Genomic DNA, 14,538 nt, shown 5'->3' on the forward strand with positions numbered 1-14,538 from the left:
AATCTACTTTTCCAATCACTAATGTCCCTAACCTGCACAGGCACTCACAGACACACACTCACATGCACACACATGCTCACACAATCTCTCTACCTCACACGCATGCACACATACATAGAACATAGAACATAGAACATTACAGCGCAGTACAGGCCCTTCGGCTCTTGATGTTGCGCCGACCTGTCATACCAATCTGAAGCCCATCTAATCTACACTATTCCATGTACGTCCATATGCTTGTCCAATGACGATTTAAATGTACTTAAAGTTGGCGAATCTACGACCGTTGAAGGCAAAGCAATCCATACCCTTACTACTCTCTGAGTAAAGAAACTACCTCTGACATCTATATCTATCACCCCTCAATTTAAAGCTCTGCCCCCTCGTGCTCACCGTCACTATACTTGGAAAAAGGCTCTCCCTGCCCACCCTATCTAACCCTCTGATTATCTTATATGTCTCTATTAAGTCACCTCTCAACCTTCTTCTCTCCAAGGAAAACAGCCTCAAGTCCCTCAGCCTTACTTTGTAAGACCTTCCCTCCATACCAGGCAACATCCTAGTAAATCTCCTCTGCACTCTTTCCAAACTATAAGTCTATGGGGTGCATTTGCATTTGCGGAATTGTATTTGCAGATACATTCTATTTCGCTCAAAAAGCACACACACACACACACTCAAACTCACTTACACAAACATACACACTCGTACAGACCCTCGTTCCGACAAACACACTCACACTTACACTCACATGCACATACTCCCTCACAGTCAAACTCACTCACAATCTCTCACACAAACACACACACTCATTCACACCCTTTCCTATAAACACATTTACACTTACACTCTCTCACAGGCATATACTCCCTCACACTCACACGGTCTCACACAAACTCACACAGACTCTCTCTCAGACACACACACTTGCACTCAGTGTCTCACAGCATATGCTCCATCACACACTCTCTCTCTCTCAAGCACTCACACTCTTGCACACACTCATACGCATGCTCTCACACACATATACTCCACCATCCCCCCCACACACACATATATAAATCCATGGGGTAAAATTGCAGATTTGAATTTACAGGTACATTCTAATTTGTTCAAAAAGCACACAATTTAAAAGCAGTCAATCAATGTGGCATTTTATGAATTCATTCTTTGGAAATAAAACCAGTCTGACTCCAGGCTGAGATACAAATAGACTTGAAACATGGCCTCACACCTAAAATACATTGTCTGACCTAAAGTGTCACCTTTATTCTGAAGTTATCTTGGGGCAGGAATTTATAATATTAACCAATCGAAACCTGCACCTCCATTCTAACTGATTAAAACTTAATAGTCACCCAGATTGGTTCAATACATTCACATAAGTTGTATGCCTCTTTGATCTTTTACTACAAATTTTGCGTCTGATGTATTCTCTCTCACTAGCTGCCTGAGGAAGGAGCAGGAGCACCGAAAGTCTGTGGTTTCAAATAAACCTGTTGGACTATAACCCAGTGTCGTGTGATTTTTGACTTCATCCACAAAGACAGATCAGGACAGGAAATGCATGGGAGCACAATCATAGAATCCCTACAATGCCGAAAGAGGCCATTCAGCCCATCGAGTCTGCACTGACCCTCCAAAGAGCAAACCAACCAGACCTCTATCCTACTCGCACCTTTCTCATGGCTATACCAACAGGCCTGCATATCCCTGGACACTACATGGCAATTTAGCATGGCTAATCCACATAACTTGTACATCTTTGGACTGTGGGAAGAAACCTGAGGAAACCCAAGCAGACACAGGGAGAACGTGCAAATTCCACACAGACGGTCATCTAAGGCTGGAATTGAACCTGGGTTCGCAGCACTGTGAGCGTATCATTTTTTCCACTGCTGCTACTCACTGTGGCAATAGAAAGCAACAGCTCAAAACTAGCTCCCGGGCCATTGAGGCCCAACTAGTGCTGCTGACAATGTGTGAATGAGTTAAAAGGATGCTTGTTTCTAAAGCTGAGGTTTTCTCACCTTCCATTGTATGTACACTTCTGCATTAAAGAACGAACCTTTATGATCCATCAGGTGTTTATTGTGAGGCAGGGTGTCCCTCAGGGATTGTTTACGTTGCTGGTTCCTCAGACATCTTACTTCTCTCTTAAAAGGTCACTGTGTAGGTGTTGATATAAAGAAGCATCAGTAACACCAACACATTGTGTGCTTCATATGAACACAAACCTATATATGAAACAGGACAAGGCCATTCAGTCAATGAACCCTGCTCCTAATCAATTAGATTGCAGCTGATCTATATCTCAATTCCTTCTCCTCGTGTTGGATCCATTTCTTTAGAAGCCTCTAATGATCATGAAAGATTTCCACAGCCTTTATAAGGACAGGATTTTCCAAGCCTTTTTAGGACAGATTGGAGGCTAGAAACACTGCTGGCAAAATGGGCACTCCGTCTGACCCTTTCCCATGCCCAAGGTCTTGCAACACCGTCAAGCAATGTTGCTAGAGGCAGGAACAACGATGGATCAGCCTGGAGCCTAACTGAGTGATTTCAGTGGCAGGTTGAGGCCCCCTTCTGGTCTCCGTTGGAATTTTAATAGAACCAGGGAACTCTCTGCCACAGAGCAAGGTCACAGAGCAAATTTCCAATGGGCAGGGTGCATGGTCTCCATGTTGGGCAACCTTTGGCCAAAGGGACCTTCCTTCTGCAACAATCCATTTGCCCTCAGGAGACGCCATTTCAATTCCTTGCCTGATCCTGGTGGTGAAGATTTTGTCCATCGATATACACTCTTGCTCAAAAGTGCAGCATCAGCAGTGGGCACCATTTCCCAATGGTCTTCCAATTGACCCTGACCCCAACATGATCTGCTGTTCTAGGATCATTAATAATACAACCGGCCTGGCAGGAGTTACTCTGTAGGTTATAGTCTTCTTGCTGCTGCTGAAGTGAGTTAGGCCTGACACCTCATAAAAATCTTGTCCTGTGGTAGGAAAATAATTCTAGATCTCCATTACCAATTTTAGTGAAAAAGAACACCTGCCATTTCCATTTCAACACAAGTACCCTTCCCCCAGGGGGAAGTGATGGTCTAGTGGTTATTATCACTTGACTATTATTCCAGAGATGCAGATAATATTCTGGGGGACCTGGGTTTGAATCCTGCCATGGCAGATGGTGCAATTTGAATTCAATAAAGATCCATCTAATGATGACCATGAATCAATTGCTGGAGGAATAATCCATCTGGTCCACTAATATTCTTTAGGGAAGGAAATCCACCATCTTTACTCAATCTGGCCTACACGTGACTCCAGACCCAAGCAATGTGGTTAACTCTTAATTGCCCTCTGGGTAATTAAAAATGGACAACAAATGCTAGTCCAGCCAGTGACTCTTACTCATGTGAATGAATATAAAAATTAATTAATACTTTCAGTGTGCCTCCTTTATGTTTGGATTCTCCCAACAGAGGAAAAGGCCAGAGAGGGTGAAACTATCATATCCCTTTATCATATTAAACAATTCAATAAGAATGTGTCATGTCTCACTGATAATCAATTCACCACACTGTTATGAAAATTAAAAATTTTATCATTTTACTCAGTCCCCAATTTACATTTCCGACAGAAAACACAGGCCAGGTTTGTGGACGTAACAGGACTGTGACTTATTTCAAGTAAATAGTGGTTTACCTGTGATTGGGATACATGAATAATTGACATATAACTAGTTAAAATAAGGGGATTTTGTGGTGCAGTGGTAATTTCCAAACCTCTGAGACAAGAGGCCCGGGTTTGAGTGACATGTTCTCCCTAGGTGTGAGGTAACATTCCTAAGCAGGCTGATTCGAAAGTATTTCAAATTTGTTAAAGCTCTAACCAGCCTGTCTGAAGCCGTGTTACACAGGCAAAGGGTTTAAAATAGTGTGGCGGGGGCAGGAATGAGAGCTGTAGGTCAGCAAGTAAAATGACCGAGGAAGAGTCAGAAACCAAGGCCAGTAAGGGTCAGAGGAAGCACAGATAGGGAGAGGTTTCTGGACATGGTGGGGATTGGCGGTCTGAAGTGTAATTGTTTTAATGTGAGGAGTTTGACAAGTAAGGCAAATGAACTTAGAGCTTGGATCAATGCACAAAACAATGATGTTGTAGCTATTACTTCATTGAGACAACACTAACATTCTAACATTCCAGGGTTTAGATATTTCAGGTGTGATAGAGAGGGATGTAAAAGAGATGGGGTAGTTGGGTTACTGATTTGAGAGAATATCATAGCTGTATTGATGATGGGCACCATGTAGAGTGCTCATTCCTGATGAAGGGCTTATGCCTGAAATGTCAATTCTCCTGCTCCTTGGATGCTGCTTGACCTGCTGCGCTTTTCCAGCAACACCCTCTCAACTCTGATCTCCAGCATCTGCAGACCTCATTGTCTCCACAGTGTTGGGCTCATTCAGTGAGGCCAAAAGTCGAGAGCTCAGGAATAGGAAGGGTGCAATCACTTTGATAGGGTTGTACTTCAGGCCTCTCAACAATCAGTAGGTGATAGAGGAACAGATACGTGGATATATTATGGTAAAATGTGAATACAACAGGATGTTGTGTTGAGTAATTTTAATTTTCCCTATACTCAGGTATTGCCAGGGGCTGGTTGAGGGAGAATTTGTTAAGTGTGTCCAGGATAGTTTTTGAAACAATATGTAAAAACTCCAAATAGGGAACAGGACAGACTGGACCTGCTATTGGGGCAAGAGCCCAGCCGTGTGATCACAAGTTTCAGTGGAGGAGCATTTCGGGAACAGTGACTATAATTCTGGATGTTTTAAGTTACTTATGGACGAGGATAAGAGTAGGAGAAAGTGAGGTCTGCAGATGCTCGAGAGTCAGAGTTGAAAAGTGAGGCGCTGGAAAAGCACAGCAGGTCGGGCAGCATCTGAGGGGCAGGGAGAGTTAATGTTTTGGGCATAAGCCCTTCATCAGGAATGTCAGGATAAGAGTAGTCCTTGTGTGAAAGTACTAAACTGGGAGAAGGATAACTACCACAATTTTATGCAGGAACTGGGATATGTCGATTGGGGTCAGCTGTTTGAGAGTAAATCCACATCTGGCATGTGGGAATCTTTTAAAGGCCAGTTGATTAGAGTAGAATAGAGAGTGGCTTTTTATTTGTCATTTCTACCATATACAACTGATACAGTTAAAACAAGACAGTGTTCCTCCAGAACCGAGGGTGCTACATGGACAGCACAAATGATAAAATCATACACAGCATAAAGTGCATAAGAAGTGCAAAATATGCAAGCTCCAGTGTAATAGAAGAATGATAAATAATAGACATTTTTCTAGCAGCAATTCAAACTCGTGCAAAGAATTTCAGATGGGAAAGAGTCCAATCACACTGTGTTAAGGAGCCTGCTGGCTTGGGGGAAGAAACTGTTGCACACGTTCAGGTGATTAGAGTTCAGGACCAGCATTTTCCTGTGAAAATGTAGGATTATGGATGACAAGATTTGGGAATCTTGGATAACAAGAGAAATTGAGAGCTTAGCCAATATGAGAAAGGAAGCACACGTGAGGTTGAGAGAGCTGAAAACACACTGAGCCCTCGTAGAGCACAAAAATAGCAGGAAAAATTCAAACATGGAATTTGGAGGGCTAAAAGGGGTCATTAAATTTCTTTGGTGAACAGGATTAAGGAAAACCCCGAGGTGTTTTATACATGTATAAGGGCCAAGAAGGTAGCTATGGAAAGGGTAACTCCACCTAACGACAAAGGAGGGAATTTATTTGTGGAGCTTGAGGAAGTGGCTCTTAACAAATACTTTGCATCAGTATTCACAATGGAGAAGATTGTGATTGATGGTGAGTGTCCAGGGCAGTATGTTAATATTCTAGAGTATGTCAATATAAAAAAGGAAGAGGTGTGGGGTATTTCAAAAAGCATTAAAATAGATAAGCCTCCAGATGAGATCTACCCCAGAATGCTGAGGGAGACAGGTGAGGAAATTGCTGGGGCCTGTGTATCCTCTTTAGTCCCAGAGGACTGGAGAATAATGAACATTGTTCCTTTATTTAAAAAGGGCAATAGGGATAATCTGGGAAATTACAGACCAGAGCCTTACGTCAGTGGTAGGGAAATTATTGGAAAAGATTCTTAGGGACAGGATTTACTCACATTTGGAAAAAAGGTGGATTTATTAACGATAGGCACCATGGCTTTTTGCAGGGAAGGTTATATCTCACAAGCTTGTATATGACAACGATGATTGATGAGGCCAGGGTGGTACATATTGTCTATATGGGCTTTAGCAATGCCTTTGACAAGGTCCCTCATGGAAGGCTGATATAGAACGTGAACTCACGTAGGATCCATGGTGAGCTGTTAAGATTGACACAGAGTTGGCTTGGTCAAAGAAGATAGGCAGCAGCAATGTTTTTCTGACTGAAAATCAGTGACTGGTAGTGTTTCACAGGGATCAGTGCCAGGACCCTTATTGTTTGGAATGGTATATAAATGATTTTGATGAGAATGCAGATAGCCTGATTAATAAGTCTGTTGATGACACAAGGATTGGGGGAGCAGCACATATTGAGAAGGATTGCAAGAGAATACAGCAGGACGTAGATGGGCTGGAGACTTGAGCAGAGAAGTGGCAGATGGAGTTTAATCCTGACAAAAGCAAGGTGATGCATTTTGGAAGCTCTAATTCAGAAGGGCAGTATACATTAAATGGCAGAACGCTTAATGGCATCAATATGCAGAGAGATCTGGGTGTACAGGTCCACAGTTCCCTGAAAATGGCAACACATCTGGATCAGGTGGTCAAGAAGGCATTTGGCATGCAGGCTCTCTTCAGTATAAAAATTGGCAAATTATATTGCAACTAAACAGAACTTTAGTTAGACCACATTTGGCATTTTGAAAAGCATTCTGGTTGTTGTACTGCAAGAAGGATGTGGAGTCTTTGGAAAGGGAACAGAAACGGTTTACTAGGATGTTATCCAGCTAAGAGGGTATTAGCTTTGGGGAGAGACTGGACCATCCTGATTTGTTTTCACTTGAACATCAAAGGATGAGGGAGAGACCTGATAGAAGCTTATAAAATTATGAGAGGCATGGATAGAATGGGTAGCTAGAGTCTTTTTCACAGGGTAGAAACATTAATTACTAGGGGACATAGGTTTAAGGTAAAAGAGGGTAGGTTTAAAGGACATGGGAGAGACAAATTTTGTTCTTTACACAGAGATTGTTAACTGCCTGGAATGCATTGCCAGTGGAAGAGGTGGAAGCAGATATGACATCAACATTAAAGAGGCATCTTGGCAGACACATGAATAGGCAGGAAATACAGGGAAATGGACTGTGTAGAGGCAAAAGGTTTATAGTTTAGAAAGGCATCATGTGTTGGCATAGTCTTGGTGGGCCGAAGGGCCTGTTCCTGTGCTGTGCTATTCTTTGTAAAAGACAATGTTGTTATGGATGTCGAGGGAAAAAATACAATGGAAACAGTTCAATGGCACCAGTGCTCATGGTTAAATAGAGGGTATCGTTTTGCTTTCTAAGTCCTTTAGTTCTCCAAGTTTTGCCTTGAAGTTTTTCACTACTTCACAGGAGGCACAAAGTGACTGGATCATGAATTATAAAGTCTCTGATTTAAAGATTAGAAATTACTGGAGAGAGACAGAGACAGTCAGACAGACAGACACAAAGACCACCTCCACCTCCAGAGAGTTCAGAGGCTCTCATTGTAACATACACAGCCACAAACTGTTCTGCTGCCCAGGAGCCAATCAGAATGTTGTCATCAGGCTGATGACCGCTGGTACCTACAACTTGTTACAACACCACATAGCAATCAGAAACATATTGCTGGCTGACTCTCACTTTGTCTGCACACTCTGGCACCATACCGCCTCCTCTTACATTCACTAGTGCCCGCACACTTTGCAAAGCACTGCCCATAAGTTTCAGTAACTTGCTTTATTTTAGAAAAAGTACAGCAATCCTTTCTTCGGTCCTTTGTTGCAAAACATTTGCACTCAAAAATCAAGTAAATTTTTCAAAATATATTCTTGGATTTGCACAGAGCGTAAAGTCACTTGGCAGTACTGAATTAGAGTACAGCTTCTAAGCAACATATGCTGACCAAAGAGCTTGTCTTCAGCACATGAGGATAGAATTGCAAGAATACAAAGGAAGAAAATCCCACCCAGGGAACATGGGAATTGGTTGTCAGAAGAGCAACCCTCCCATCCATACCCACTGACATAAGCACATTCAGACTTCATTAGGTTCTGACATGCATATCTCTGGCTGTAATGATTCAGAGACTGGGAAGTTTGGACCATCATATTCCGATGGATCTCCCCATTCCCAAAGGAAACGCTGAAGCAAAACTCTTTACTCAAACCCTTTTGCATTGGAAACAGCACCCGTTCAAAAAGCAGGCTGAAGGCATAATCATATAAAAACACACAAGGGTAACAGCAATAATTTTCAATGGCGATTGGAATTAAATACTCAGACTTGTGGCTCTTTACATTGTACAATATGAAAGCAGGAACAAAGCAGAACAAGCAAGTTCTCAGACCAGCTGTGCATCAGAAAGCTTGTGGTTATAGTGTGGGGACATCTACTGTGCATGTATTGCATTGCAGCAGAGAGGGAACAAAATTCTCATACATCTCCGTTCAAATCAAGTGTCAGTTTTGCTGCTGGCATCTAATGCAGTCCAAGGCAGTATCTTCTTCAAAGTTATTGACAATCTGTTCTGGCCAGAGGCAGCACCTCAAGCATAGGAGATCTGGTTAGTAAGTTTGCAGATGACACCAAAATTGAAGGAGAAGTGGATATCAAAGAAGATTACCTCAGAGTACAACAATAGGATTCAAATGCCTGATTATGTATAAAAATCAAAGATCATTTGCAGAAGGAAGCCATTCAAGTTGTTGTACCCTTGCTGGCTCTCTGCAAGAACAATAAACCTATTCCCACACTCCAGCCTTTCCCCATAATCCTGAAAGTGTTATTTTCTCTGCAGAAAATGTATTCATTTTTGAAGTTCCAAATAAACATCACCAGAGAACACAATTTGAATTTATCTGTGATGTCTTGTATTGTTAAATGACCCATCTAACCACAAGTTCAAACTTGCATAAGATATTGGAAGAGACTTTTAGGTTTTCAAAGTTCCTGTCCTTTCTTCATATCTTTTAGACTGCCCATTTAAACAACTGATTATTCCAGTTAATATTGTTGTAGACATGGGATCAGGCAATTAAAGATGGGAAATGTCCTGGCTTGTCAAACACACATTGGGGAAATAGTACCGAACAGCAAGATCTTCATTCTGGAGGAGGGGTGCAGATGGGTTGGCTTCACAATCTCTATACTACCTTGATCCCCCCATCCACACCTAATAGCCGCTCATACATCTAGGCTAATCCATGGGTCCATCCATCACCATACCCTCTTACAGCCCAATGCCAGCCTAGGGAAAACGCAGGACCCCAAGCCACAACCCTTTGTCTTTATAGTTTCTATGTCAATTGAACATCTATTGTGGATAAATGTCAGGAGCCATGCCAAAATGAAACATAAAACATTCTAAGTATCTAACGTAGTTCATCATACCCAAAAAAGTTCTATTCATAAAAGTTATTCAAAACAGTTAAACTGTAAGTACTTCTCAAAAATAAACTTGAGTCCACAATCCAACAATTAATACGTACATAACTTCTGAGCTGTCAACTCTGATATTACAACCCATTTCTCTTTCCTCCCCACTCTGATAATAACGGGCTGTGGGAAGCAGACAAGCTTTAATAATACTACAGTCTAGGAATGTGTTCACAAACAGCTTTTAACTGCTAAGGAAGTTTTCTTTTAGTTTTCAGACGCAGTGAGCATTGTTCAACTTTTAAAAGGCAGAGGATTTAAATAACTTGATCATTTCTACACAATGTATTGCTCTTCAAGAACATTAATTACTTCTCTAAATATTTGTTACTCCCGCATTATGGGTTGTTTTCTCATGCAAATATAATGCTGAGTACAAAGAGATGTTACTTTAACTAGCCTCACTGAGTCAGGATTTACAGATATAGGAGTTACTGCCTGCCCCAATTTCCTGATTCAGTTCCTACCCACCATTTTGGAAGATCTTTGAGTCTTTATAGTTTTTAGTCCTATCTATTTCAAAAGTCACCTCTGGCAATATATTCGATATTCTAATAACATTTTCAGACAATATTTCTCCCTTTGTTTCCAATTTAAGCCAAAGTACAACCCTTATCTATTTGTTGCTGATCTTACAGCAAAAATAGTGATTGCAATATTAAATGTCACGAGAATGTAAACCACAATGCAACAAATTAACACTTGCCCATTCAATGTGATACAGGAAATGCAGTGTCATTGTGCATTTGTGGCCACACTATTCATTGGTGGTATGCATTAACAGGATGCTCAGAATTACTTATGATTAAAGCTTCTGACCACTTCTTAAAGGAAACAGATATTGCGACTGGAAAAGGTGTGGTAATTGTACTGGAATAGTGTGGGTAGGGGCACACTTTTTCAATACTATTTCCTGCAGGCTGCAAGAACCCATAGTCTACAGTGCTTCCAGCTGTTTCTTGCTGTCACATGGTGTGTATCAAATTGGCTAAAGGCTGGCATCTGTGATACTGGGGACATCAGAAGACCAGATTGGTTAATCTTCTTAGCAATTGTGGTTGAAAACTGTTGCAATTACTTCAGTCTTGTCATTTGCACTGGTGTGTTGAGTCCCTCCACATTGCAAATGGGATCTTTGTGGAGTGTTCTCCTGCACTGAGCTGTTTAATTGGGGCCGCAACGAATTGTGGATGGACTGCAGATCTTAGATCTGATCTATTGGTTGTGTTTAGCTCAGCCTTTCACTTGCTACTTGTGCTGAGTCGCACACAAGTACTTCTGTATTGTAGCTTCACGAGGTTGACTAATCTCATCTTTAGGTACAAGGACAGAAATTGCTAGAAAAGCCCAGCAGATCTGTCAGCATCTGTGGACAAAAGTCAGAGTTAACTTTTCGGGTCAAGTCGCCCTTCCTCAGAATCTTGTTTTTTAGGTACACTGCTCTTGGCATGCCTCCTGCGCACTTCAGGGAGCAGAAAGTGAGGACTGCAGATGCTGGAGATCAGAGCTGAAAAATGTGTTGCTGGAAAAGCGCAGCAGGTCAGGCAGCATCCAAGGAGCAGGAAAATCGACGTTTTGGACATAAGCCCTTCTTCAGGAATGAGGAGGGTGTGCCAAGCAGACTAAGATAAAAGGTAGAGAGGAGGGACTTGGGGAGGGGTGTTGGGAATGCGATAGGTAGAAGGAGGTTAAGGTGAGGGTGATAGGCTGGAGAGGGGGTGGGGGCGGAGAGGTCGGGAAGAAGATTGCAGGTCAAGAAGGCGGTGCTGAGTCCAAAGCTTGGGACTGAGATAAGGTGGGGGGAGGGGAAATGAGGAAGCTGGAGAAATCTGCATTCATCCCTTGTGGTTGGAGAGTTCCTAGGCGGAAGATGAGGCGCTCTTCCTCCAGGCATCGTGTTGCCATGGTCTGGCGATGGAGGAGGCCAAGGACCTGTATGTCCTTGGTGGAGTGGGAGGGGGAAGTTAAAGTGTTCAGCCACAGGGTGGTTGGGTTGGTTGGTGCGGGTGTCCCAGAGATGTTCTCTGAAACATTCTGCAAGTAGGCGGCCTGTCTCCCCAATGTAGAGGAGGCCACATCGGGTGCATAGGATGCAGTAAATGATATGTGTGGAGGTGCAGGTGAATTTGTGACGGATATGGAAGGATCCCCTGGGGCCTTGGAGGGAAGTGAGTGGGGAGGTGTGGGCGCAAGTTTTGCATTTCTTGCGGTTGCAGGGGAAGGTGCCGGGAGTGGAGGTTGGGTTTGTGGGGGGTGTGGACCTGACGAGGGAATCGCGGAGGGAGTGGTCTTTCTGGAATGCTAATAGGGGAGGGGAAGGAAATATATCCTTGGTGGTGGGGTCTGTTTGGAAGTGGTGGAATGACGAAGGATGATACGATGTATCTGGAGGTTGGTGGGGTGATAGGTGAGGACCAGTGGGGTTCTGGCCTGGTGGCGATTGGAGGGGCAGGGTTCAAGGGCAGAGGAGTGGGAAGTGGAGGAGATGTGGTGGAGAGCATTGTCAATCACATCTGAGGGGAAATTGCGGTCTTTGAAGAAGAAGGCCATTTGGGTAGTTCGGTATTGGAAGTGGTCCTCCTGGGAGCAGATACGGCCGAGGCGAAGGAATTGGGAATATGGGATGGGGCAGGGTGGGAGGAGGTGTAATCTAGGTAGCTGTGAGAGACGGTCATTTTATAGTGAATGTCCGTGTTGAGTCGGTCGCCCAAGATAGAAATGGAGAGATCTAGGAAGGGGAGGGAGGAGTCTGAGACGGTCCAGGTAAATTTGAGGTCAGGGTGGAAGATGTTAGTAAAGTGGATGAGCTATTCAACCTCCTCATGGGAGCACGAGGCAGCGCCGATACAGTCACCGATGTAGCGGAGGAAAAGATGTGGGGTGGTGCCAGTGTAGCTGCGGAAGATGGACTGTTCCACATATCCGACAAAGAGGCAGGCATAGTTGGGGCGCCATGCGGGTGCCCATGGCTACTCCTTTGGTTTGGAGCAAGTGGGAGGATTGGAAAGAAAAGTTGTTGAGAGTGAGAACCAGTTCAGTCACTCGAAGGAGGGTGTCAGTGGAAGGGTACTGGTTGGGTCGGGGGGAAAGGAAGAAGTGGAGGGCTTTGAGGCCTTCGTGATGGGGGATGGAGGTGTATAGGGACTGGATGTCCGTGGTGAAGATAAGGCCGGGGAAGCGAACATCATGGAGGAGGTGGAGGGCATGGGTGGCGTCCCGAAAGTAGGTGGGGAGTTCTTAGACTAAGGGGGACAGGACCGTGTCGTGGTATGCAGAGATGAGTTCGGTGGGGAAGGAGCAGGCTGAGACAATGGGTCAGCCGGGGCAGTCAGGTTTGTGGATTTTGGGCAGGAGGTAGAAACGGGCGGTGCAGGGTTGTGGGACGATGAGATTGGAGGCGGCAGATGGGAGATCCCCTGAGGTGATGAGGTTATGGATGGTCTGGGAAATGATGGTTTGGTGGTGGGAGGTGGGGTCATGATTGAGGGGGCAGTAGGAGGAGGTGTCCGCGAGCTGGCGTTTAGCCTCAGCAATGTAAAGATCGGTGCGCCAAACTACCACTGCGCCTCCCTTGACTGCTGGTTTGATAGTGAGGTTGGGGTTGGAGCGGAAGGAGTGGAGGGCTGTATGTTGCGAGGGTGAGAGATTAGAGTGGTTAAGAGGGGCGGACAGGTTGAGGTGGTTAATGTTGCGGTGGCAGTTGGCTATGAAGAGATCGAGGGCAGGTAAGAGGCCAGCACGGGGTGTCCAGGTGGATGGGGTATATTGGAGGCGGGAGAAGGGATCGTCAGAGGGTGCACAAGAATCCTGGCTGAAGATTTAGGCGCGGAAGAATTGTTCGATACCTTGCCGCGTGTTGAACTCGTTAATCCAGGAGCATAGGGGGATGAAGGTGAGGCCTCTGCTGAGGACTGATCTTTCATCCTCAGAGAGGGGGAGGTCTGGAGGGATGGTGAAAAGACGGCAGGGCTGGGAGCAAGGGTCTGGTGTGGGGCTGGAGCTGGGCGTGGGGGCGGAGTTGGGCATTGGGGCAGAGATCAGCGTGGGAGCGGGGTTAGGCGTGGGGGCGGAGATCAGTGCGGGGGCGGAGACGTATGCGGCGTGATCATTGCGCCACATCCACTTCCGCCCTGAGTGACGTCACTGGGGACGGAAGAGGATGCGGCGACGGCAACTCCGGGGGCGGAAGTGGCTGCGGTGATGGCAGAAATGGTGTTGTTCCCGGTGGCTGTGGACCCCGTGGAGGCCGCAAATCTGTCGGCGATGGTCTTCCTGGCGATTGTGGAGGCAGTTGTCTGGGTGGCGATCGTGGAGGCTGCATGGTCGGTGGAGGCAGAAGTGACGTCATGGCTCGCGGCGGCGGTTGCTGCAGCGGCTGCATGGTTAATGGCACCCGAGTGGTTCCAGAGGCCAATGGAAGATTCTGGAACAGTCGAGGAATCTGAAGTGTGGGGGTAAGTACATGAAAGTTTTTGGTACTTACTATCTTTAATTTCCGATATGGCTAGGAAGAACTGTTTGTTTAGTGTATGGATTCTTCTGTGGATGAAGAACAGTAGAGGACCTTTACAGGTCTGTGAGAGTGTAGTCCTGAGCTGGGGTAGGTCTAATTGCAGGGAATGTAGGTAGCAGCGCATGGCTGCAAGCGTGGAACGGAGGATCCGGAGGGAGGTCTGTTGCTGGAGGCTTCGGATTTGTTGTAGGTACTGGTTGTCCTGGTTGGGTCCAAATTTTGTTGGTCTGAACATAGTCCGGAGTCCATGTGGAGTCAGTCGGTTCCATGGACAGGTGCTGAGGAAGGAGATGTGACTGTGGTAGCGAGTCTGTTTGAGAACGTGGCTGAAGAGT

The sequence above is a fragment of the Chiloscyllium punctatum genome, chromosome 20 (assembly GCF_047496795.1).
Source record: "Chiloscyllium punctatum isolate Juve2018m chromosome 20, sChiPun1.3, whole genome shotgun sequence".
Lineage (NCBI taxonomy): Eukaryota > Metazoa > Chordata > Chondrichthyes > Orectolobiformes > Hemiscylliidae > Chiloscyllium > Chiloscyllium punctatum.